Source organism: Pseudophryne corroboree, chromosome 11 (genome assembly GCF_028390025.1).
Source record: "Pseudophryne corroboree isolate aPseCor3 chromosome 11, aPseCor3.hap2, whole genome shotgun sequence".
In the NCBI taxonomy this organism is placed as follows: Eukaryota; Metazoa; Chordata; class Amphibia; order Anura; family Myobatrachidae; genus Pseudophryne; species Pseudophryne corroboree.
In genome coordinates this window covers 292024974-292049326 of record NC_086454.1, presented here as the reverse complement: position 1 = coordinate 292049326, position 24353 = coordinate 292024974, and positions in this window count along the sequence as shown.

The window sequence follows — 24353 nt, the reverse complement described above, 5'->3', positions numbered from 1 at the left end:
CATGCAACACGCGTGCACATTGCGGTGCATACGCATGCGCAGTTTTGCAGTTTTTTTTACCTAATCGCTGCGCTGCAAAAATCGTCAGCGTGCAATCAACTCGGAATGACCCCCCAAAGCCCTCAGCTCCAACATACGTCTTGCTGAACCAAGGCCAAAAGTGTGACAGTCTTCCATGTAAGATATTTTACATCCACCTCCTGTAATGGTTCAAACTAGTGATGAGCGGGTTCGGTTCCTCGAAATCCGAACCCCCCCCAAACTTCACCCATTTTACACGGGTCCGAGGCAGACTCGGATCTTCCCGCCTTGCTCGGTTAACCCGAACGCGCCCGAACGTCATCATCCCGCTGTCGAATTCTCGCGAGATTCGTATTCGTTCGGGGGGGTTCGGATTTCGAGGAACCGAACCCGCTCATCACTACTCCATATAGAGTGCAGAATTTTGCTGACCACCAGTATATATTTAGCAGTACGGTACAGTAGTCCATTGCTCTACCTCTGTGTCATCAAGTATACTACAAAAGTTCAGTAAAATGACCCAAAAATCAAAATTAAAAGCATCTGATGAGAAGCGTAAACTTGCCAATATGCCATTTACGACACGGAGTGGCAAGGAACGGCTGAGGCCCTGGCCTATGTTCATGGCTAGTGGTTCAGATTCACATGAGGATGGAAGCACCCATCCTCTCGCTAGAAAACTGCAGTGCCACTCCTAGGTGGGCCAGGTGTTTGTGTCGGCCACTTGGATCGCTTAGCTTAGCCATCCAGCGACCTTGGTGCACCTCTTTTTTTCTTTGCATCATGTGCTGTTTGGGGATTATTTTTTAAATCGGCCATCCTGTCTGACACTGCAGTTCCACTCCTAGATGGGCCAGGTGTTTGTGTCGGCCACTTGGATCGCTTAGCTTAGTCATCCAGCGACCTCGGTGCAAATTTTAGGACTAAAAATAATATTGTGAGGTGTGAGGTGTTCAGAATAGACTGGAAATGAGTGGAAATTATGGTTATAGAGGTTAATAATACTATGGGATCAAAATGACCCCCAAATTCTATGATTTAAGCTGTTTTTGAGGGTTTTTTGTAAAAAAAAACTAATCCAAAACACACCCGAATCCGACAAAAAAAATTCAGGGAGGTTTTGCCAAAACGCGTCCGAATCCAAAACCAAAGCACAAAACCCGAAAAATTTCCGGTGCACATCACTAGTTCAAACCAGTCCGATTGGAGGAACTGCAGCACCAAATTAAGATCCCAAGGCGCCGTGGGAGGCACAAAAGGGAGATTGGATGCACAGAACTCCTCTCAAAAACGTCTGGACTTCAGGGAGAGAAGCCAATTGTTTTTTAAAGAAAATGGACAAGGCTGAAATCTGGACTTCTACGGAACCCAGACGTAGGCCCACTTCCACACCTGCCTGCAGAAAAAGCAGGAAACCAGGTGAAATTCCACTGCAGAATAAGTTCTGCTCTCCCACCAAGTGATGTATTTCTTCCAAATACCATCCGCGCTCGCGGGGGGGGGGGGGTACCGAGTGCCCAGAAACACCCCCCCCCCCCCCCCCCCCCCCCGCCCACCGATATATCAGTGAAGCTGACCGATATTACTGTAGCTTTTTCTTTTTTAATTGAGGAGCTCCGGCAGCTGTGTCTGCTTGAATGCAGTGCACATCTCCTCTAAGGCGGCAGATAGAGCAGTGAGCAGTGTACAGCAGTGGAGAGGGAGAGCTCCAGGCGGCAATAGAGTCGCGGCTATGCCCGGAAAGAAATGCGCTGCTGTGAGAACTGAGGCAGTGGGTGCCGCACCAGGTCAAGAGAGGACCCGGCGGCAAGTGTACTGTGGGCGCCTAGGACAACGGGAGAGACCCTGTCAGCTGAAGGTACCTGGTGCGGGAACTGGAGTGGCAGTCAAACAACCTCCACAGAGGGAGAAGGCGAGAGACGGAGCCGCATCCCAGCACGAGTCCGGAGCGCTGCTCAGACAGGACAGAGAAGACAGAACGCCAGTGGCTGACAGGTAGTAACCATCTTCTCCTCTCCTCATACCCAGCTATCATTCCGGCTTGCCCCCATGCTTCTCCTGTCACTAACCTTTCAGCCCATATTAACAGTCAGCCTCTTCCTTTGCTGCCATCATCCTGCATTCGCTACTGTTTAGGGACCAAGCGCCCAGTTAAGGCAGTCAGGGACTTCACGCATTTTGGGGAAACCCTACCCAGCACTTAAAGAGGGGAATATTACTGGAACAGAAGGAAAGTCTAATGCCCTCCAACTAGCCCATCCTCAGCCAGCAGCTAGAAAGGGACACACCAGGGGTAACAAACGTGCTACACCTAACAACCCTGCTCCTATACACCGCCGGGTGGAGAAAACAAAGGATGTAGCAGCGGTCTTGTCAGGAGGAATCCCGGATCTGCAGCCCGGGAGAGCCCTTTCGCACACCCTGCTTTATAAGAACTGTCTGTTGCCAGTTCTGCCTACACTGGTAAACTGGTATCTTTCCCCATGGCCCTCTCTGTCCTCAAGCCTCCCTCTCTCCCCTCCCCCCAGGTCTCTTTCTCTTTCTCCATGCCCCCATCTCTCTCGCTCTGTGATATGGAGATATATATATCTGTCTATGTGTCAACATGGGTTTGGTATGCGTGACCGGCGGTCAGGAGACCGCTCGCAGCAGGTTATATTCCCACTCTATTTGTGGCATGGACACCCATGAGTGGAAATAGTCCCTGTTAGTCGTCATTCCGACTGTCGGGACTGTAAGGGGGTGGAATTCCGTGTACACACACATTATATATCTATCTATCTATCCATCTATATATATATATATATATATATATATATATATATATATATATATTTATATATATATATATATATATATATTTATATATATATATATTTATATCTATATATATATATATATATATATATCTATATATATATAGCAAGTGGAAGCAGTGGCACTCTCAGGCTTTCACACAATAAGTACAGGACACGGCGGTCTCTGCTTAAAGTTCGACGTTTCGATAATTTAATATCGTCATCAGGATAACAAGATAAGGATACACACATACAATATATACATACTCACCCCACCTCGTGCAAACCCTCACCGCTGGCGCCGGGTCCTCTGTCGACACCCCCTTGCGTCGCGCACTTCCTGTGCGCCCGGCAGCTCCCGCGGTAACCTAGCAACAGAAATAACACCTCGTGATTTACTGAGCATGGAAACATATACATTAGCCCACAGAGAGACGTCTTGACATACACCATAATGAAACACAGTCAGGGGACACTGCAATGATGAAGGATCCAATGTATAGCAACATAATCTATTAATCCACCTAGTCAAATAGCAATTATATTATAAAGCTGTATATACTGAGCAAAAAATGATGCAAAGACAAATTAGACAGTCTGACTATAAATACTAATAAATGTGGATAAAACTGATGGTATGTTGGCTAACTCACTGAGAGCCAACAGCAGTGGAGCCCAGGACATGCACCCACTCCCGGCGTGAACATCACCTAGGGTGGTGTGCATAGACTAGACCCCAGCGGTGCAGGCCATCAGGAACACACAGGGCATTTAAATAAAGCAATTCAGAGGAAGATACTCATTAAGTCCTTTGGGTGCAATTGTATTGAGCCGATGTATCCAACGTGACTCCCTCTGAAGGAGAGCTTTCCCTCTGTCTCCTCCTCTGAGTCGTTTGGGCTCTGAGTCAATTATTTTGTACCTGAGTGTCGCAAGGCCATGATTATTGAGTTTGAAATGTCTAGCAACAGGTTGGTTAAGGCCACCTTTGGCCCCCTCAAGTGCGCTACGGATGGAAGACCTGTGGAGCGCCATGCGCTCTTTAAACTGCCTAGTGGTCTTCCCAACATAGAAAAGACCACAGGGACAGCGGATGATGTACACCACATATGTACTACTGCATGTTAGTATCTGTTTAATGGCAATCCGCTCCCCCGAGTGTGGGTGGGAGAACGAGTTGCCAGGTTCCATGTAACTGCATGTGGTGCATCCAGTACACCGATAGCACCCTGGCTTCCTCGAGAGGAATGTGCTCGGACCACTGACTTTTCTACCTGAAATGTCATTCTTGACTAACCAGTCCTTGAGGTTTCGATTTCTGGTATAGCTGGCCATTATTCTGGAATTGCTCAGCATCGAAAGGTCTGGATCGGAAGTAACCACAGTCCAAAGATTTTTCGTCGCTTTGGTAATAGCGGTACTGGCAGGGTTGAACCGTTGTACGAATGGAATAATGTCCTTCCGTTGTTTGTTTTTTTTGATTGCTGGAACCAGGGTATCTGAACGGGGAATGGCCAGTGCCTTGCTCTTAGCTTTTAACAAGTTATTGTAATCATATCCTCTCAATACAAATTGTTTGATCATAGTGTCAATTTCTTTATTGGTCTCGGATAAATCGTCGGAGATACGGTGGATTCTTAGGAACTGGGAAAACGGAAGACCATTCTTTGTGGCAGCTGGATGTTGGCTCCTTCCATGCAAGATAGTATTTCTATCTGTGTCCTTTTTGTAGAGCCCAGTGTAAAGTCTACCATTTGAAATGGAGATCTTAACATCTAAATAGTTCACAGATTGTGTGCTCATTTGATAGGTGAATCTAATGGTACCTTCCATGGAGTTGACCTCTGTCATTAAATCAGAGAATTCCGCTTCTGTTCCTGTCCAAATTAGTAGCAGGTCATCAATATAGCGTGTAAAGAATAAAATCTTTTTTGCCACGTTGTTATCACTGAAGAATGCCTGTTGTTCGACCTCAAACATATACGTGTTCGCAAATGCTGGTGCCACGCAAGACCCCATCGCACAGCCCTGCTGCTGGACATACCAACGTGAATCAAAGAGAAAGTAATTCCTTTTAAGGGTTAATTCCAATAGTTTCAGGAAGAAAGACACATCCGGACCTGTATAGATAGGGCTAGTTGATAGAAGCCGAAAGACTGCTTCCAAACCCCCTGAGTGGGGAATATTGGTGTACAAGCTGACAATGTCCAGGGTACATAAAAAGGCATCTGGAGGTAGTACTGGTAGGTTCTGTAGCCGGGTAATTAATGTGGTCGTGTCCTTTAAGTAGGTCCTTTGTGCTTGGACTACAGGCTGAAGGAACATATCGAGGTATTGGGAGACTTTGTAATAAATAGACTCTCTCGCCGAGATGATGGGGCGACCAGGCGGAGCCACTGGGTTTTTGTGTATTTTCGGCAAGGTATATAAAACCGGGGCCACCGGGTTTTCTTGTATCAATGATTGCATGAGAGAGTTTGTGATCATCCCATCAGAGGTTGCTTGCTGCAAGACTGTTCTCAGTTCCTGATTGAATCTTAATGTAGGGTCAGCTGTCAATTCCATGTATACTGTAATATCCTCCAGTTGACGGTAGATTTCATTTTTGTACATCTGGAGATCCTGTATGACAATCCCGCCCCCCTTGTCTGCGGGGCGGATAACAATACTGTCATCCCTACTTAGATTTTTCAAGGTTGCCCATTCGGACTGAGACATGTTTGGTCTGGATGGTTTCAGCGACTGAACTACCTCCTTAGCGGCTTTGTCCAAAGAGCGGTTGAAGCAGCGTAGAGATGGATTCATACTGATGGGGTCAAATGTTGATTTGTTTTTGATCTTATGTAGTGGGGTCATTGGTTTGAGGCTGATTTCCTCCGTCTCCCCAAAATGCTCTCATAGTCTTAATTTTCTATTGAAACGGTAGGAGTCCAGTTTCCACTGGAAGTCGTCGAATTTGGTGGTAGGTATAAAGGTGAGGCCTTTGTTTAGCAGGCTCTTTTCTTCCATGTTCAGGGACCTGCTGGATAAATTGAAGATCATTTCTTCACTGTGGTTTTCTTCTTTTTTTGTTTTGAGGATCCTTTGCCACTGTCGTCCTCTTCTGGTAGCAGGTCTCCTGTGGCCTCTCGCTGTGCGCGAGTGCTTACCCCTAAAGGGGGCTTACCAGTATTAATTTTGTTTGATGTCTCTCCCTCACTCTGTGATGACTGACCTCCACTCGACGTCTCCGTGTCACCAGCGAATTTCCTGAATCGCCGCTGTCTTGGTCTGTAGTCCCTCTTATGCCCAGGGAATGCTGCCCAAGGATAGACTTTGCCCTCTGCGTAATCCTTTTGAACCAGTGCTAATTTATTGGACTTAAATTTAATTAAGTCTCTGCGGTACGATTCAACTTGTGTGTTCAATTTAGTCAGCCAGTCTGTGTTGGAGTCCTGCTGTAGAGTCGGAAGGTGTAGTGTTTCAAATTCTACTTTCTTGAGTTTGATCTCTTTCAGTTCTCTTGATGCTTCTGAAATCACCAACAATATAAGATCAAGACTGCACTTATTTAAGATGGCAGCCCACCTGCGGCAAAATTCTATGTTAAATTTTCCTATTGTAGGGGTATTTCTGATTCTAAAGCCCCTAGGGATTTGGCCGCTCCGGTGGTACTCCGAAAGGGTGACTCCGTGCAAATGGAAGTCAACTTCCTTTTTAGACAGTCTCAGTAGTTGGATATACAGTTGTTCTGCAGACTCGTTCTTCGCAGATGGATCAAAACGTTCTGTGAAGCGTATGGACTCAGCATCTGCATCAGAGAAGCTCCAGGTTTCTCCAGCGGGCAATGTAATGTTTCTAATGCCAGTATTGTCCTGCATAGCTGCAGGCTAAAAACAATAAGTGCAAGTATGCACAAAGAGGACGATGAGATATAAATCCACAGGCAGGCGGTGCCTTGCCAAACGGTATGTCAAGTAACAGTCTGTCAGCGACGTCCTGTATCTTGATTATACCAATAGACAGTCTGGTGCGGGCTGGCACTCTCTCCAAACGGCAATGAATGACCTAGGTGCCTCCTGAAAAAGTCTTACGACTGTATGTAGCAAGTGGAAGCAGTGGCACTCTCAGGCTTTCACACAATAAGTACAGGACACGGCGGTCTCTGCTTAAAGTTCGACGTTTCGATAATTTAATATCGTCATCAGGATAACAAGATAAGGATACACACATACAATATATACATACTCACCCCACCTCGTGCAAACCCTCACCGCGGGCGCCGGGTCCTCTGTCGACACCCCCTTGCGTCGCGCACTTCCTGTGCGCCCGGCAGCTCCCGCGGTAACCTAGCAACAGAAATAACACCTCGTGATTTACTGAGCATGGAAACATATACATTAGCCCACAGAGAGACGTCTTGACATACACCATAATGAAACACAGTCAGGGGACACTGCAATGATGAAGGATCCAATGTATAGCAACATAATCTATTAATCCACCTAGTCAAATAGCAATTATATTATAAAGCTGTATATACTGAGCAAAAAATGATGCAAAGACAAATTAGCCCTATCTATACAGGTCCGGATGTGTCTTTCTTCCTGAAACTATTGGAATTAACCCTTAAAAGGAATTACTTTCTCTTTGATTCACGTTGGTATGTCCAGCAGCAGGGCTGTGCGATGGAGTCTTGCGTGGCACCAGCATTTGCGAACACGTATATGTTTGAGGTCGAACAACAGGCATTCTTCAGTGATAACAACGTGGCAAAAAAGATTTTATTCTTTACACGCTATATTGATGACCTGCTACTAATTTGGACAGGAACAGAAGCGGAATTCTCTGATTTAATGACAGAGGTCAACTCCATGGAAGGTACCATTAGATTCACCTATCAAATGAGCACACAATCTGTGAACTATTTAGATGTTAAGATCTCCATTTCAAATGGTAGACTTTACACTGGGCTCTACAAAAAGGACACAGATAGAAATACTATCTTGCATGGAAGGAGCCAACATCCAGCTGCCACAAAGAATGGTCTTCCGTTTTCCCAGTTCCTAAGAATCCACCGTATCTCCGACGATTTATCCGAGACCAATAAAGAAATTGACACTATGATCAAACAATTTGTATTGAGAGGATATGATTACAATAACTTGTTAAAAGCTAAGAGCAAGGCACTGGCCATTCCCCGTTCAGATACCCTGGTTCCAGCAATCAAAAAAAACAAACAACGGAAGGACATTATTCCATTCGTACAACGGTTCAACCCTGCCAGTACCGCTATTACCAAAGCGACGAAAAATCTTTGGACTGTGGTTACTTCCGATCCAGACCTTTCGATGCTGAGCAATTCCAGAATAATGGCCAGCTATACCAGAAATCGAAACCTCAAGGACTGGTTAGTCAAGAATGACATTTCAGGTAGAAAAGTCAGTGGTCCGAGCACATTCCTCTCGAGGAAGCCAGGGTGCTATCGGTGTACTGGATGCACCACATGCAGTTACATGGAACCTGGCAACTCGTTCTCCCACCCACACTCGGGGGAGCGGATTGCCATTAAACAGATACTAACATGCAGTAGTACATATGTGGTGTACATCATCCGCTGTCCCTGTGGTCTTTTCTATGTTGGGAAGACCACTAGGCAGTTTAAAGAGCGCATGGCGCTCCACAGGTCTTCCATCCGTAGCGCACTTGAGGGGGCCAAAGATGGCCTTAACCAACCTGTTGCTAGACATTTCAAACTCAATAATCATGGCCTTGCGACACTCAGGTACAAAATAATTGACTCAGAGCCCAAACGACTCAGAGGAGGAGACAGAGGGAAAGCTCTCCTTCAGAGGGAGTCACGTTGGATACATCGGCTCAATACAATTGCACCCAAAGGACTTAATGAGTATCTTCCTCTGAATTGCTTTATTTAAATGCCCTGTGTGTTCCTGATGGCCTGCACCGCTGGGGTCTAGTCTATGCACACCACCCTAGGTGATGTTCACGCCGGGAGTGGGTGCATGTCCTGGGCTCCACTGCTGTTGGCTCTCAGTGAGTTAGCCAACATACCATCAGTTTTATCCACATTTATTAGTATTTATAGTCAGACTGTCTAATTTGTCTTTGCATCATTTTTTGCTCAGTATATACAGCTTTATAATATAATTGCTATTTGACTAGGTGGATTAATAGATTATGTTGCTATACATTGGATCCTTCATCATTGCAGTGTCCCCTGACTGTGTTTCATTATGGTGTATGTCAAGACGTCTCTCTGTGGGCTAATGTATATGTTTCCATGCTCAGTAAATCACGAGGTGTTATTTCTGTTGCTAGGTTACCGCGGGAGCTGCCGGGCGCACAGGAAGTGCGCGACGCAAGGGGGTGTCGACAGAGGACCCGGCGCCCGCGGTGAGGGTTTGCACGAGGTGGGGTGAGTATGTATATATTGTATGTGTGTATCCTTATCTTGTTATCCTGATGACGATATTAAATTATCGAAACGTCGAACTTTAAGCAGAGACCGCCGTGTCCTGTACTTATTGTGTGAAAGCCTGAGAGTGCCACTGCTTCCACTTGCTACATACAGTCGTAAGACTTTTTCAGGAGGCACCTAGGTCATTCATTGCCGTTTGGAGAGAGTGCCAGCCCGCACCAGACTGTCTATATATATATATATATATATAAAAAATCTGGACCCCCCCCCCTAAAAATCCTGCGTTTGCCCCTGAAATACGGTGGTAATGTTTAGACGTTACCACCTTCCTGGCTTGGATCATAGTCGGGATAACTTTGTTAGGGATCCCTCTTCTGGCTAGAATCAGCCGTTCAACTTCTATGCCATCAAACGTAGCCGCGGTAAGTCCTGATAGACGAACGGGCCCTGTTGCAGAAGATCCTCGCAAAGAGGTAGAGGCCACGGATCTTCGAAGAGCATCTCCAGAAGGTCCGCGTACCAGGCCCTTCTTGGCCAGTCCAGAGCAATGAGTATTGCTTGAAACTTTTCCCTTTTTATTCTTTTGAGAATTCTTGGGATCAGAGGAAATGGAGGAAACATGTACACCATCTGATAGATCCAGGAAGTCGTCAGAGCGTCTACCGCCGCTGCCTGTGGGTCTTCTTGTTGAGACGAGAGGCCATCATGTTGATTTGTGGATATCCCCACCGACATGTCAAGCACCTGAACACTTCCGGGTGAAGGCCGCACTCCCCCGGGTGCAAGTCGTGTCTGCTGAGGAAGTCTGCTTCCCAGTTGTCTACTCCCGGAATGAAGACCGGTGACAATGCCACTGCATTTTTTTCTGCCCAGAAGATAATTCTTGACACCTCTGACATTGATGATCTGCTTTTCGTTCCGCCCTGTCGGTTTATGTACATCCCTGTCGTCACATTGTCTGACTGGACCTGAATGGCCCGATCATAAAGAAGATAAGAGGCCTGCAGAAGGGCGTTGTATATGGCCCTGAGTTCCAGAATGTTGATTGGAAGGATGACTTCCTGACTTGACCATCTTCCTTGAAACTGCACCCCCTGGGTGACTGCTCCCCAACCTCTGAGGCTTGCGTCCGTGGTTAATAAGATCCAGTCCTGAATTCTGAACCTCCGACGCTCGACGAGGTGACAAATCTGTAGCCACCACAGAAGGGAGATCCTGGCTTTTGGCAACAGACAGATCCTCTGGTGCATGTGAAGATGCAATCCGGACCATTTGTCCAACAGATCGAGCTGGAAGGGTCTTGCATGAAACCTTCCGTATTGAAGCACCTCGTAAGAGGCCACCATTTTCCCCAGAAGGCGAATGCATAGATGCACCAATATCTGGGTTGGCTTCAGGACATCCCGAACCATTTACTGGATTACCAATTCCCTTTCCAACGGAAGGAACACTTTCTGCGACTCCATGTCCAGTATCATTTCCAGGAATCGGAGCCTCCGTGTTGGCTCTAGGTGAGATTTCGAAATTTTCAGAATCCACCCGTGATCCTGGAGAAGTTTGGTTGAGAGACCACTGCTGTCCAGCAACCTCTTCCTGGATGGCGCCTTTATCAGAAGATCATCCAGGTATGGAATTATGTTCACTCCCTGCTTGCGTAGTATAAACATCATCTCTGCCATCACTTTGGTGAACACCCTCGGTGCCATGGAGAGACCAAATGGCAGGGCCTTGAACTGGTAGTGACAGTCCTGCAGTGCAAACCGTAGATAAGCCTGATGAGGCGGCTAGATCGGAATGTGAAGGTACGCATCCTTGATATCCAGAGACACTAGATATTTCCCTTCCTCCAGACCTGAGAACACTGCTCTCAGAGACTCCATATTGAACATGAACACTCTTAAGTGTGGTTTCAAGGACTTGAGGTTCAGAATTCGTCGTACCGAACCGTCCGGTTTCGGTACTACAAACAAGTTGGAATAGTACCCCTTGTTGTGCAGGTGAGGTGGAACTGGAACAATGACCTGAGTCTGTACCACTTTTTGAATGGCTTGCTGTAAAGTTATACTTGCCTCTTGTGAAGCTGGTAAGCCTGATTTGAAGAATCTGAGGAGGGAGCTCTTGGAACTCCAGTCTGTAGCCCTAAGAAATAAGATCTATGACCCAGGGATCCCAGCACGAATTTGAACAGATGTGACTGAAGAATTTTAGGGCCTAATTCAGAGTTGATCGCAGCAGCAAATTTGTTAGCAGTTGGGCAAAACCATGTGCACTGAAGGGGGGCAGATATAACATGTGCAAAGAGAGTTAAATTTGGGTGGGGTGTGTTCAAACTGAAATCTAAATTGCAGTGTAAAAATAAAGCACCAAAAAAAAAACAAGTGGCGCTTAACAATCATGTAGTATGAAACATTTAATAAAAAATGCAAATAAAATACAATGCAACAACCTCCCGGGGGTGTGATACAATGTTAAAACATCACAATAATGTTAATAAACAATGTGGTATATCTAAACAGGGGGCGGTGCTGCGGTACACGGGGAACTTGATTTAGCCATCCTCACCGAGACGCTGCCGCATCCGAGAGCTCCGTATCTCCCTGCACGGAGACCGACAACTGTTGGAGCCGGAGTGATTGCAAAGGTCAGGCCAAGTGCACTGACCAGTGGCCCGTCTGTCGCTCGTGCTGCCAGGCATACCTGCCTTTTGAGAAAGACGCCCTGTTGGCGTTAAAACGTGTTAAGGAATACAGGACATTCTACGAGGATCGGTACCGCTGTGTACGTTTATCCCCCACCAGAGCCGTGCACGGGAACCCAGATTGACTGCTGCGGCTCGGGGATCCCAGCCCGCAGCTTCCAACCTACACGGCTCCAGTTACAGCCGCCTCTACACTGCCTGGCAGCACGAGCGACAGACGGGCCACTGGTCAGTGCACTTGGCCTGACCTTTGCCATCACTCCTGCTCCAACAGTTGTCGGTCTTCGTGCAGGGGGATACGGAGCTCTCGGATGCGGCAGCGTCTCGGTGAGGACGGCTAAATCAAGTTCCCCGTGCACCGCAGCACCGCTCTCCATCCATCGCTGAGGCTCTGGTGTTCAACATCTCCCTGGCTAACGGGACAGCACCAGGAAGCAGGAATCGAAAGCTCCTGCCCAGTGACAACAGGTGCACATATTTCCATTTATTATAACATTTGCTCACATTGGCTGAACAACGCATTTCAACCCGGGTCACGGGTAACAACCTGTGGGCACGCCACTGTGAGCTATTTATTTGGAAAACATCCTGCTGTTGCACATTCTAGTGTGTATATATTGCTCTCTGTTCAAACCTGAGACCCCCGTGTTAACATTGGTAATTGAACCTTTATTATACGTTTCTAACTGGTGCTCTAATCAAATACCAGGTGTTTAGATATACCACATTGTTTATTAACATTATTGTGATGTTTTAACATTGTATCACACCCCCAGGAGGTTGTTACATTGTATTTTATTTGCATTTTTTATTAAATGTTTCATACTACATGATTGTTAAGCGCCACTTGTTTTTTTTTGGTATTTTTGTGTATTAAGGGATTGGCAATTCCCTTTTACGAGAGGCTGCTGATAATCATATTGCAGTTTCACTCACCTAAGCGCTCAGTGTACTCCCTTTTTTTCTTAAAAATAAAGCAGCTAGTATTTACCCTACAAAGCAACAATATAACCCACCCAAATCTAACTCTCTGCAAATGTTATATCTGCCACATTTGCAGTGCACATGGTTTTGCCCATCTGCTAACAAATTTGCTGCTTCGATCAACTCTGAATTACCCCCTTAGTTGGGCTCCCACCTGACAGTCCTACAGGCATCGCGGTCCACCATCATGCTGAAGGCTTTGAGGAAGCAGTGCCTGAGTTCTGTTCCTGAGCACCTGCAGTTGCTGGTTTGCGTGGTTTACCTCTTGCGCCTCTGGAGGCCACAGAAGCACCTCTGGATTTTCCCTTAAACTTGGCTTTCAGAAAGGACTGTAAATTTGAAGCTGAATAAGCTTTCCTGGCTGGGGGAGCTGTGGAAGGAAGATACGTAGACTTACCCACAGTAGCTTTGGAGATCCATTTGTCTAGTTTGTCTCCAAACAAGGCCTCTCCTTTGAATGGTAGGCCTTTCTCTGCCTTTCCTGGAGTCTGCATCAGCAGTCCACTGGCGTAGCCCCAAGCCCCTGCGCGCTGACACTGCCATAGTGGTGGTGTGTGCATTAAGCAAACCAATCTCTTTTATGGCTATCGCCATAAAGTTTGCAGAGTCCTGTATATGCTGCAGGAGTAAAAATACATCCCCCCTATACAAGGAATCTAACCCCTCAATTAGGTTACCTAACCATTTAGCAATGGCTTTTGTGATCCACTGAGAAGTTCTGATTATTTCTAATAAATATTTAAAATGTCAGCGTTAATATATGCTGCGGACGCAAGGCGCATCTTATTACCATATACGATAAAAGTGCGCTGTACATTGCAAACACTACATCGATTAAGAGAAAACAGGCACTCGCACACATAGGCTGAGGTCCAACGCTCAGAGATGTATATATTTGATATTAAAAGGGTATGCATACAATATAATACATGTACAGTATATATATATATATATATATATATATATAGTTACGGTGTTACAATTACACAGGAAGCCGTTGTAGTTACATTAGGATCAAAATACAGCCACAGCCAGCATACTTCACCCTATTTGCTCAATGCTAACAGCCAGCATACTTCACCCTATTTACTCAATGCACAGTCCGCTCCATCTTAGAATGTGCCTCAACAGCAACAAAACAGCAACAGAAAAACAGCAAACAGAAGTTATTGGGTGAGGAGAAAATACTTATATATTGTATATTGTGGGAAGTACATGTCTGGGACTGAGTCTTCTGTTATTGGACAAGGAGAGGGAGATCTCTTATTCATGATGTGTTATTGGTCAGTTCATATGCAAGCAACGTCCAGCCTTGAAGATGACATGATAGTGGTTAGCCACTGGGATCCTGCCCACATGCTTTCTCAGGAATGTCCTTTGTTCTCATTAGAATTGTGGCTTCAAATTCCTACATTTAATCATAACTAATTGTTGCAATGTGCTACAATCTAACCATTGCCATAAAAAAAACACTAATTCCCCTGATCATTTTGACACCAAGCATTTCATGTTTATCTTCTTCCGTTCCAATAATACATATATATCTGGTTTTACACTCTATTATATAAATACCATATAATACAAGTCTGTTGCTGGACATGTTTTATCTATGTGTAATTTATGTGTTGTATGAAATGTGTCTGTGCGCGTCTTTATGGCGCTTCTCAGTGATTGCGCCTTTTATCGTATATACACCCACCACATTGGAACACGCACGCCGTGCGACTCTAATCATGATGTACGGTAAAGAAGCATGGTGCATCCATACACGTCAATTGCATCCTTACGCTACCACCGAGAAGCGCCAGTCTGTGTGTAATTTGTATTGTCTTCTTTTTCCGACTTCGACACGCACATGCAATAGTGGGTATCTGGGCCACCCCAGCAGCTGTGTACAAGGAATTCAGTGTAGTCTCAATTTTGCGATCAGCCGTATCTTTTAGGGAGGCTGCACCAGGGTCAGGCAATACAACTTTTCATGACAGCCTAGAGCAGGCTTTTTCAACCAGTGTGCCGTGGCACACTAGTGTGTCGCGACCAGTTGCAAGGTGTGCCGCGGAGCCAGAGCAGCTTCCTGCTCCTTCAGAGTGAACTCTTGGCCCGGGCTCTTCTTAGAGGATCAGTCGAGCTCTGGCCGTGACCTATGCCTTGAAGACACGGCGGTGTGATATCATAGGTCACGGCCGCCATGTCTCACCACCTAGCCAGCCCACCTGCCTGCATACACATCTTCCAATTCCCGCATGCATACACAGCTTTCCTTGCCCACCCACATCCACACCGCCCGCCCGCTGCTCAGTATTCACAGCACTCCACTATGAACAACCCCCACCACTGAGGGACAGGAAGGAGGACAGCTGACCGGTAGGGGCTAATATTTGTTAATTTAGTTCTCCTGTGGGGAACAATAGGATTTATGTGGGGAGAATAAGGATTTATGGATTTATGGGGGGAACAATGTGAATAATTCATGTGGGGAGCAATGTGATTATTTTTTCTGTGTAGGCTAATGTATGTGTGGATTTTTTTTTACTGTGACGGCCAATGTGTGTTTTGTTTTTTTTCTGTGGGGAACTGATGGTGTGCCTTGGCAATTTTAAAATATTGTTCGGTGTGCCGCGAGTAAAAAAAAGGTTAAAAATCACTGGCCTAGAGACTGATGCATCCCCTATCAGTGGATTTTCCCATTTTTTCCTATCCTCCAGAGAAAAGGAAAAGATGAGAGCAACCTTTTAGTGATTTGAAATTTCTTATCGGGATAAACCCACGGTTCTTCAAACAGGGTATTCAATTCCTTTGATGCAGGAAAAGTGACCGAGGACTTCTTTTTTACATTAAAATAAGATTCCTCACACTCCTGACACCTTCTCAGGAATTTGCAGAACCTCTCTGATAGCCTCTATAAGAGCCTCTATTCTCCTCTGACAGAGTAGCATCCCACCCCTCCAAATCCACCTCACCCCCCTCCATGTCTGACCCGTCAGAGACTGCAGGATATAGGCCAGAGATCGTTTTTGCAGACAAATGGGAGGGGATTGAGACGCTGGTTTGGGGACTGAGACTCTATTCATAAACTCATCCACCGTCTGTCTTAAGTATTGCGTCTCTTTCTCATTGCGGGATAGCTTTGTAGAAATATTTGAGATCATTCCCTTAATGGAATGGAATTAACCCACTCCGGTTCAGCCCCGCTATTCTGTGAAGGTGCACTGCCCTGAGTACCCAGTAGTGAGCCCCTGGTGAAGAGGAACACTCCGCTGTACAAGAAACACACTCTTTCCCTGACATAATGTATATGTGACAGCACACACACACACACACACACACACACACACACACACTGGAAAAGGCTAAGCACAATTAACCCACAAAGAGCTCTTCAGGGAGACACAAAGTTAATTGGAGCCATCCCTCACCGCGCCCTTATCGCTAATGCCAAGCTTAGCCGGGTCGCAGACTAAGTACCCTGATAGGGGACTTAGTACACTAATAATTGCTCCCCCCCCTGTTATGACCCCCTGGTACCATCTGGAGTCTCTCCGGAGGAGCTGCGCGTCCCTGTCAGTCAGCGTCTGTGTCCACTGCAGAGGGAAAATGGCGCTGGTGAGCTGCTGGATCCGCTCATAGTGAAGGCCCCGCCCCTTCAATGGCACGCGGTCTTCCCGCTTTTTCTATACTGGCTGAGGTAATCTGGTGCTTAAAATTGAGAGAAAAACATTTTTAAGGCTGTTTTTTACCCCGGTTAGAAGCCGTGCATCTCCGTACCCTCATGCCGCCATAATAGCCGACGACCTGCTAGCCGAGACGCCGGCTTAGTACTCACCACTCTTCATTCTTCTGGCTCTGTTAGGGGTGGCGGCGTGCTGCGGGAATGTATGCTCGCCGTGGTGGGGCTTGCGAATAGTTCCCTCAGGAGCTCAGTGTCCTGTCAGCGGGGAACGGGACCATTAACCCTTCAAGAGATTGGGCTATTCCCCTTCCCCTTAAGTCCCACGAAGTAGGCAGGCTGGTGTCATCCAGTCCTGCCTGAAAATAAACAGAAAAATAAATGCAGAAAACTCTTCAGTAGCTTCCATAAGCGTGTCCGGCTCCTCCGGGCACATTTTCTAAACTGAGTCTGGTAGGAGGGGCATAGAGGGAGGAGCCAGCCCACACTATCAAATTCTTAAAGTGCCCATGGCTCCTAGTGGACCCATCTACATCCCATGGTACTAAATGGAACCCCAGTATCCTTTAGGACGTAAGAGAAATATAGAATTTGACGGCAGATAAGTACCACTTGGCCCATCTAGTCTGCAACTTTTTTTAACCATATTTTTATCTCAAAGCTTATTTGATCCTTATTTCTTTGTAAAGATATCCTTATGTCTATCCGATGCATGTTTAAATTGCTCTACTGTCTTAGGGTGGGTACACTACATACTAGAATGATTTAAGAAAGATTTGTCGTATTGGAACAACAAATTGTCTAGTGTATTCACACATTGGCGTTCTCCTGTGGGTCACATGCAACATCTTCTGGTCGGCCGTGCTGCACGGCCAATTGGGTGATATCATATGTGGGACTGTGCAGTGTAATGAATGCTGAAACGAGGTATCGTTCTGTCGTTTATTACATCCTGCAGTGTGTACTTGCATGGCTTGGACCAGAGGAAATTGGTCCGACTATCGGGACGATTGGCCCTTTGTTCTAACTATGTACCCACCCTTAAAATGGACGGAAACACAACCTGTACCATGGCAGTTAAGAGCTGATTGGCTGGTACTTTCTCCATACCTCCCAACATAACCCTTTCCAGGAGGGACAAAATGCTCTGCTCTTGGACGTCCCTCTTATTTTATGACTGCCATCACCTCTGTTGAATTAGTTAATTATAAGAAAGGCATTACACTACCGGTGACAGCAATCATAAATTCAGAGGGAAGTCCAGGAAAAAGCATTTTGACCCTCCTGGAATGGATCCTGTTGGCAGGTATGCTTTATCTCCAGCCACTTTAACTCTCTCCAAGGCTTAGTATAGTGGTTCCCAAATGTGGTCCTCAAGGCACACCAACAGTCCAGGTTCTAAGGATTCCTTACATAGGCACAGGAGACTTAATTAATACCGCAGCCAGTTTGATTATACCATCTATGCACAAGCAGGTATATCCCTAAAACCTGGATTGCTGGAGTGGCTTGAGGACCATATTTGGCAACCAGTGGCTTAGTACATAGACCCTGTAGTCTTGAGGTTGGACACAGACCTGATGTAAATTGCAGTCGTCTCTGTCACATATATAACAATATAACTACTGGCATGGTGGGTCCATACCTCTCAACATGACCCATATCAGGAGAAACAACCTGCTCTGCACCTGGACTTCCCCCTAATGTATGACTGCCATCACCTGTCTTATCAATTAACTAATTTAACACAGGTGATGGCAACCATAAATTAAGAGGAAAGTCCAGGAGCAGAGCATTTTGGCCCTCCTGTAATGGGTCATGCTGAGAAGTATGTGGGTCACACAATGGGCCTAATTCAGACCTGATCGCTGCTTTGCGTTTTCGCACAGCAGCCGATCAGGTATGAACTACGCCGGTGCCGCAGTGCGCCAGCGCATGCCAGACAGCCGATGGCCATCTCAGCCCAGGGATTGCCTCTGCCTGATTGACAGGCAGAGGCGGTCGCTGAGTGGGAGGGGGCGGGCCGGCGGCGCTTGGCTGCCGTTTTGGGGGCGCGGTCCGGGCAACGCAGGCATGCTCGGACCATCTGGGGGGCGGGCTGCGGCCCGGACAGCGATGGGTAGGAGCTGCGCTGGTAGGGAGGTACTCGTCAAGTACAAAGCATTGCCGCTGTGCGATGCTTTTGTACTTGTGCAGAGGGACGGGGGGGGGGGGGTAAGGCCATACTTGCGGGGCGGACTAGCCCTGTGCTAGCCCCACATGTCTGAGTAACTGACCGTAGCTGTGCACGGCTACGATCAGGTCTGAATTAGGCCCTAAATTCTTACATGCAAGTCTAACTGAAATGCGTTCAAAGCAAGAGCTAAAGGGGGTCATTCCGAGTTGATCACTCGCTAGCAATTTTTTGCAGCGCTGCGATCAGATAGTCGCCGCCTATGGGGAAGTGTATTTTAGCATTGTGAGTGTGCGAACGCTTTTGCATCTAACGGCACAAAACAGTTTTTTGCAGTTTCTGAGTAGCTTTGGACTTACTCAGCCGCTGCGATCACTTCAGTCTTTTTGGTCCAGGAATTGACGTCAGACACCCGCCCTGCAAATGCTTGGAAATGCCTGCGTTTTTCCAGCCACTCCCAGAAAACGGTCTGTTGACACCCACAAACGCCCTCTTTCTGTCAATCACCTTGCGATCGGCTGTGTGAATGGATTCTTCGTTAAATCTATTACCCAGCACTGATCCTCTTTGTACCCGTACGATGTGCCTGCGCAATACGGTGCATACGCATGCACAGTTTTGCAGAGATTTAACCTGATCGCAGCGCTGCAAAAAGTTGCTAGCGAGCGATCAACTCGGAATGACCCCCAAAGTGTCAAAGCATAGAACTTCAGGCCAACTAGCATGACCACTTCCATTGGGCACAAAGTACTCTGCTCCTGGCTTTCCTCTTAAATTTCCTTCTTAATTTAAATTGCTGTCATCTGTGGTGAAACACCTCTCTTATCCATTAACTAGGTAAACAAAGGTGACCACAAACATAAATTAAGATATTTATCTTCATATACATATTGCCATCATAGATTGTACTCAGAACATGGGTAGATGACACTTCCATGAGCTATGGTTGCAAAGAAACTGTAAATTTACTGACATGCACTAAACAAAGTTCATGATATAAGTGGCCCTTGTATAATTATCATGTATATTCTACTATTTTCCATCTTTTTAATTATTATTACCTCCCCCGTAATAATATCTTCAGGACTAGCAACTGCGCTAATACTTAACAAAAAAATAATAAAACATTGAGCCAAATATTACAGAGCAATGAGGGTAATTCCAAGTTGATCGCAGCAGGAAATTTTTTAGCAGTTGGGCAAAACCATGTGCACTGCAGGGGAGGCAGATATAACATGTACAGAGAGAGTTAGATTTGGGTGGGTTATTTTGTTTCTGTGCAGGGTAAATAAATACTGTCTGCTTTATTTTTACACTGCAAATTAGATTGCAGATTGAACTCACCACACCCAAATCTATCTCTCTCTGAACATGTTATATCTGCCTCCCCTGCAGTGCACATGGTTTTGCCCAACTGCTAAAAACTTTCCTGCTGCGATCAACTTGGAATTACCCTCACAGCTCTGTAATATTTGGCTCAATTTGTTACACCGATTTTAGATACAATTGATGCTGCTCCAACGGGTTTAAGTGCTGCCTCACTGATTGAATGAAACAGTACCACGCCCAAGCAGCCTGTGGCGAAACACCTTTCTTATCCATGAACTAGTTCAACACAGAAGACTGCAAACATTTAGACGGTTTATTTCTGCTGCGGGGTACACTGGGCTCCACAAGGATGGACAATGGGGTGTAGAGTAGGATCTTGATCCGAGGCACCAACAGGGTCAAAGCTTTGACTGTTCCCAGAATACACAGCGCTGCCTCCTCTATAACCCCACCTCCCTGCACAGGAGTTCAGTTTTGTAGTTGGTGCTGCAGTAAGCAGGCAAATAACAAAGGGGCTGCTCCAGGCAGCGCTAAGAAGAGCTTTTGTTGAAGAAAAAAGTGAAGACTTCAAGGGCAGCAGCGGTGGTAAATGTCAGAAGACATTCACTGCTGCAGCTCCAGCTCTCCCCAGCGGCGCTGTACACTCCCGAGCCCTGGTTGCCGGGTAACTACAGCAGGAGGCTCCGGTTTTCTTCACGTCAGGCACACACGACGGGGGCTCTCCGGGATCGCGTGGCCGCGCTTCGGGAGGTGGTGAGTGGGTCCCGCTTGCGGGACCCGGTCTTTATCGCGATCCAGCGCGGTCAGTGGGAGGCAGGCCGGACGCGCTGGCGGTGGACACTGTGGCAGTACAGGCGATCCCACTAGATCACCAGGGCATGGGTGCAGGTCAGGTTTTCTCTCTAAACCATTTTCAGTAGCCCACAGTACCCGGTGGTTTTGCCAGCAGGGGGATAAGGCTTAGACCTGAAGCCCCTCCCCCAGCCTCAGGGCGCCATTTCCCACAAATGTTTCCGCCATGGAGCAGCATATCTGTCTCTCCCTCACTCCCTGTCAGTGTGTGCGCGCCATTATCCCTCAGCTTCACTGTTCCTGGGACTGCTTGGGCAAATCCTCCTGTGTAAAGCCGCCTGGTTGTCAGTGCTGTGACTTTACATGACACTTAAGTATTCTACCTGCCTTTTTAGACAGTGCTAGTTAAGAAAGAGTGCATTTAGTCAGGGTTTTCTAGTACAATTACCCTGTGATATACATCCAGTTCTTACTGTGCAGTCTTATATCTATTGACTGTATAGCTATATATATATATATAAGCTAGTCCAGTGCAGTATTATTGTTAGTAATAGTCACATTTTGTACAATGCAGAGGTTATCTGTGTGTGCATTAGATAGCTGAGTGGTGTCCATTTCGTGTCTTTCACTCAACTTGCTATCCCTATATTCTATAACCTGAGGGGGCTTGGTGCGTCAGGTTTTATATTGATATAGGATTTTCACAAAGATATACTTTAATATGTATTTTTCTCTGTGATTTAGTCACCATATCTCTCCTTTATCTCTGCTATTGCTGACTACACTGCGCAGGGGTTTGGGTAAGAGGTATTGTGCTGCTGCCAATTGTACTGTGTTACCTGATACTGCAAGTTATATCATCTCTGCTTCTGAGGGTAACGGTTCTGGGACTGAACACACTGCCGGTGTTGCTGAAGCCACAGATCCCTATGAGGGGAATATAGCAGCTGTGGGCTCTGGTTCTGGGTGCTCCTTGCCCCCCCCCCCCCCAGTGGAACTGTGGCAACAGAGGCACATAATGACCCACCGTGGGCTGCTTTTTCCACGCTTCTGCATACGCTAGTTCATAAACTAACACACCCTATGGGACCCCCAATGCCGGTACAACCGTATGTGGTCCCTGCAGCTAACCCGCCGTGTGCGGACGATTTATCTGCTCAATTGAAGAAGTTGAACCAGTCCCTGACTACAAAAAAGTTTGACCATCGCTCGCCTAAGTCCAAGGGGTCCTCTAAGGGAGCGCTTGTCTCCTCACAATCCACTGCTGTCACTGACACCTCGTCTGATGAAGACGGCACTTACACTGACCCCACAGGTTCTGACTCAGGTACGGCTGATGGGGAGAGTAGTTCACATGTGGATGTTCCTGATCTTTTGGAGGTTATTAAATTAATTCTACAGATTACGGATGATCCCGAGCCATCCGTCCCTCCTAAGAAACCTGATAGGTTCAAGCGTCAGAAGGTGGTTAAACAAGTTTTACCTCACTCTGATCACCTAGTGGATATACGTCAGGAACCCTGGGAAAACCCGGGTACGAAGTTTGTGCCTCAAAAGAAGATGCTGGCTCGCTATCCCCTCGCGCCAGAGCTGTCTAAGAATTGGGAAACGCCTCCTCCAGTAGACTCACATGTGGCTAGGATGGTGGTTTCCTCAGCTCTGCCTGTCACTACCGTCACGTCTCTAAAAGAGCCTACGGATAAACGTGTGGAGGGTTGTCTTAAAGCGATTTACACCCTCATGGGTGCTGCACAAAGGCCGACTATTGCAGCAACATGGGCTGCATAGGATATTGAAGCATGGGCCTTGGAGTTAGAAGCTGAAATCTCTTCTGACCATGCTAGTCAATGCTTGTCATATATTGTCACAGCTTCTTGCTATATTAAAGAGGCGGCTTCTGATGACGCTATCCTAGCAGCCAAGACCTCTACTACGTCAGTCCTAGCTCGCCGGATATTGTGGCTGAGATCCTGATCTGTGGATCTGAAAAACCCTGGAGGTGCTCCCTTTCAAGGGTGATATTCTGTTTGGGGAGGACTTAAATAAGATAGTGGCTGACTTGGCTACTGACAAAACTGCCTGTCTGCCAAGTACCGTTCCTTCTGTATCGAAGGCTAAAGGTACTTCCTTTCGCCCCTTTCGTCCTTCAGGTAAAGCAAAAGGTCAGGCGTACAACAAGCAGGCCCGCACTTCCAAACCTGGTAAGCCAAAGCCAAAAAGAGCCTGGGCGGCCCATCAGCCAGCTTCCAAGGCTGATAAGCCTGCCACATGATGGGGCGGGCCTCACCCTGGGGGATCCCAGGGTGGGGGGCCGGCTTCTAGGGTATACCCAGGATTGGTTAAAAACCACTTCAGATGCATGGGTATGGGAAGTCGTCACTCGAGGTTACGCCATAGCCTTCAAAAACTGACCCCCTCATCGATTTTGCCAGACAGACGTCCCGTCGGACCAGACATTGCATTCGGTGGTACAGACCCTCCTGGATACAGGAGTCGTAGTACAGGTGCCTCTTGCGCAGAGGGGCTGGGGATACTATTCTCCGCTGTTTCTAGTCCCGAAACCGAATGGGTCCTCCCGGCCCATTCTCAATATCAATACAGGATGCTTACCTGCATATTCCTATAGCAGCGTCACATCAGCAATACCTGAGGTTTGCTATTGGCAACCTCCATTACTTGTTTTGGGCGTTACCTTTTGGTTTAACAATGGCTCCGCGAGTCTTCACCAAAGTAATGGCGGTGATGACGGTGGTACTCCGCCGTCAAGGGGTCAGGATACTGCCGTATCTGGACGACTTGTTCCCTGCTCAGAGCATGGTGCATCTGGGAGCGCTATTGGACACTCACAACCAGAGGTTGTTCTTGTGTCAGGAGAAAGTCCTGAAGCTTCAGGACAGGATTCGTTGCTTCCTTTCTCGTCCGGAAGTGTCGATACATTCGGCGATGCAGGTGCTGGGCCTCATGGTATCAGTATTCGACATGGTGGAGTATGCTCAATTCCATTCTCGCCCCCTCTAGAGGCTAATTCTAGCCAAGTGGGACGGCCTGCCTCACCGGATCAGGTCTCAAATGATCTCATTGACTCCGGAGGTCCGTCTGTCGCTGCTCTGGTGGCTCCGGAACCATCAATTGTGCAGGGGCCGTCCCTTCTGGATATCCAACTGGGTCCTGTTGACGACAGATGCCAGTCTAAGAGGTTGGGGCGCGGTGGTGGAGCAACACTCCCTTCAGGGTCGGTGGTCCAAGGAGGAGTCCCTCCTCTTGATCAACATTCTGGAATTGCGGGCGGTCTTCAATGCATTGAACCTAGCCCAGCATTTAATTCACAACCGTCCTGTTCAAGTGCAGTCGGACAATGCCACCACAGTGGCTTACATAAATCATCAAGGCGGCACTCGAAGCCGTCTGGCAATGAAGGAAGTCTCACGGATTCTACATTGGGCGGAACACCATCTACTGGCCATATCGGCAAT